Below are 3709 nucleotides of genomic sequence, written 5' to 3' on the forward strand. Positions count from 1 at the left end.
CACTGGCTCTGCCCCTGCCCCCTCAGCTCTGATCTCAGGCTTGGCCCTGCCGAGGAGCCTCCTGGCTCAGGCCCTTCCCAGGCTGCTCAGGGCCCACACAGGGCTTACCACAGAGTGACCTGGGTGCCAGGATGTTCCCGGGACCCAGGCGCTGGGAGCCTATGTATGCAAATTAACCGCCATCTATGTTGGGTTAATTTGCATACTCACTCTGATTGGCTATGGACACAGTGGAGGTATGGTCAATTTACATGTTTGTCTATTATTAGGTAAGATATATACACAGGTGCACACTGAGACAGATAGAGCATTAGAGACAGAAACAGGGAACTAATTAAGTGCCATAAATTTTCTAAGTGCTTTACACATGACATATAACTTAATTTCCCCAATATTTCTGAGAAATAATTATTATTAGTGTTTCTATTTTTTAAATATTAGTTTCTGAATTTTCAAAGACATTAGACACTGCAATGACAACCACAAAAATATAATATAGGAAGCAAGCAGTGAACCGCAAACAGAATAGACACACATATGGGAATCTCACTTTGTGCATAAACTGGCAAAGGTGATTCTTCATTGTAAAATAAGAGGAATTCCATTTTGAAATGAATCATACTTGCCATAATAGGTCAGAAACTCTGTTTCTCAAGAGTTTTCCATTAATCTTATGAAGGTTTTACAGCAAACAAAATGTGTGTGTCTTAACAGTCCAATACCCAAAAACATTTAAAACATTTTATTTTTTAAAACCTTTATTGTTGAAAATATTACATATGTCCACCTTTTTCCCCTCTTGATCTCTTCTAGCTATTTCCAGCCCCCCACCCCAGGTCTTCACCACCCTATTGTCTGTTTCCCTGGGTTATTTATATCTGCATACAATTTCTTTGGTTGATCTCTCCCCATCCACCCTCCCCCACCTTGTCTCTGAGATTCCACAGTCTATTCCCGCACAATACTCTCCAGGTTCCTTCAGGTTGGCTCAAAGGGTAAGAGATCCATCTTTTTTTATAGATTGAATAAAAGCAAAGACCAAAGCTGTAAATTTTGAAATGTGTTCAAACAAGACCTGGGTCAATTGCAGAGACAAAGAAAACTGAATGTGAAAGACTCACTCATAAAAACCTGCCCCCTGGCTGTTCTTTCTATAACACAGCAGCCAACCAATTCACCCCTACACCAGCCTCCATTACAGGACCCTGGGTCCTACTAAGAAAATATTCTCCAGGAAAATATTTTGGAGCGCACCACTTTTCTGAGAGCTTCTTTCACATCCTTGTTCCTCACACTATAGATCAGGGGGTTCAGCATGGGAATCACTACTGTGTAGAACACTGTGGCCACCTTGTCAGTATCCGCACTGTTGCCAGAACTGGGCCAGCAATAAGTGAAAAGGATTGTTCCCTGAAAGACACTGATGGCTGTGAGGTGGGAGGCACAGGTGGAAAAGGCTTTGTGTCTTCCCTCTGCAGAGTGCATCCTCAGGATGGTGATGAGAATAAACAAATATGAGGTGAGGATGATCATGATGGTGATGATCTCAATGAAAGTGACCACAATGAACACCATGAGTTCATTTATAGAGACATCATAGCAGGCAAGGTTAAAGATTGGGGGTAGGTCACAAAAGAAATGGTTAATCACATTTGATTTAAAGGATGGGATCTCAAGAGCTAAACACAAGTGAATCAGAGAACACACAGTTCCAATGAGGTAACAGCAAGACACCAGCTCCACACAGAGATTCCGGGACATGGTGACCATGTATAGCAGTGGGTTACAGATGGCCACAAAGCGGTCATAGGCCATCACAGCCAGCAGGAAGAACTCAGTAACTCCATAGGCACAAAACAAATAAAACTGCACCATGCATCCCAGGAAGGAGATGGTTTTATTCTTGTTTAGCATGTTGAACAGCATCTTTGGCACGATGATCGTGGAATAGCAAAAGTCCACGAAGGACAAGTGGCTCAGGAAAAAGTACATGGGAGTGTGAAGGCGAGAGCTGACCTGAATCAGTGCGATCATGCCCAGGTTGGCCAGAACTGTGATTCCATAGATCAGAAGGAACAGCAGGGAGAGAAAGACTCTCAGCTCAGGGACATCAGATAATCCAAGAAGAATGAACTCTGTCACAGTGGTGCAATTCTCCTCCCCCATTTTCACATCTGTCAGGTTTAGAAAACCAAATGATAAGTTTTTTAATTTTTTTGTTTGTTTTTAAATAATCTTTATTGTTGAAAATATTAATGATGTCTTTTTTCCCCCATTAACTCTCTCCACTCCTCTCCAACCCCTTCCCCAGGCCTTCACCTCATTGTCATATTAGCTTAAGAAAAATATCACATTGATGTCAAATGCAGTGAATAAAAGTATCACATTGATGTCAGACATAGCATATTTGAAATATAATTGGCAGATAATTCTATATGTTCAGTCTGACAGTAGATCTCCCTGATCAAATCTAAGGTATCAGCAAAAACCTGTATGATTCCCAATAGTTATCTACCACAAGAAATTTATGTGATCAATTTACTTATGTGTTTGATGGACTTAGACATAGATTCAATAATATACTTTGAAGCCACATGAGACCAACTCCTGTTCCTTGAAACATATAGTAAGTTCTGTTTAAGTAATATTGCAGCTATTGTGACCCTACATAATAATACACTAATTTATAAGGTGAGCTTGTCAGTAGCATAAGGTTTCAGCAGGTGAGGTTATGTATGGATTCCTTATTGGAAAATGTGACAAATCTCTTTGAGATTAGTGACTCATAAGCACTCTTGAAATTTGGAATTAAGGAGAATTAAAAAAAAAGATTTAAAATATATACTAAAATTCATCTTGATTTTTACTTGTCAATTTAAAAAAGTGACTTAATTGAATATAATTGTAGTGATCAATACCAATAATGACTTGTATAAATTTTTCTGGAAAGCAATTAGGTAGCATATATCCTTAACCCTGACATAAGATTTCATTCTTAGTAAGCTGTTATAAGAAATGTTTAATTACATGTACAAATTTTGAAAAACTATATCCAAAACTTCATTGCAGCATTGTTTATTATTTTGACAATGGGAAAAATATTGTTGAAATAGCGCAATTGTTAAACTATGCTATATCATATCTAAGGCAGAAAGTTATGTTATTTAAAATGATCTTGTGGAGATGATTATTTTTTAAAAATCTAGTATACTTGGTGTGTATATGTAAATTTAAATGTAATGTATACATTGAGGTATGTATACATATGGTAGATATAACATGTTATCACTTTTATTTGGCTACAACCATAAAAGATAAATCCTTTACCCAGATTGAGAAAGAGATAAGGTAAAACTTCCCTAAATTCTCTCTAGCAGTTGGTTGGGGAAATTATTTACAATATATGTTCTATGGGTCCAATTTACATTCAGACTGGTCCTTTAGCAATAAGTCATATGAAAGATGAAAAATTTTATTCTCTGCCCTCTTTCCTAGAGGAGTATTCCCATGACTTCATATACATAAATATAATGAAAACTGAGTGAAGAGATTCTGGACTGAGAACATAACCTGGTATTTTCTCCATATCTTGAACTAATTTTAAAGAAGTGAAAACCAAAAATCTTGCTGAAGTCATGATTTTCTCATTACTTGACCCACCCATTCCCCCCAAATGAATCTGAATTATTAGCCCACTTCAGAGTTAAAA

General features: G+C 37.7%; 1 pseudogene across 1 annotated transcript; it reads right to left on the minus strand.

Annotated features, from left to right (window-relative positions):
* Positions 1 to 1325: 1325 nt before the first annotated feature.
* LOC308258076 (olfactory receptor 5L1-like) lies at positions 1326 to 2166 on the minus strand (annotated as a pseudogene). Its single transcript has one exon. The product of its transcript is annotated as an olfactory receptor 5L1-like (transcript).
* Positions 2167 to 3709: the final 1543 nt, after the last annotated feature.

The sequence above is a fragment of the Plecotus auritus genome (genome assembly GCF_963455305.1).
Source record: "Plecotus auritus genome assembly, chromosome: 9".
Lineage (NCBI taxonomy): Eukaryota > Metazoa > Chordata > Mammalia > Chiroptera > Vespertilionidae > Plecotus > Plecotus auritus.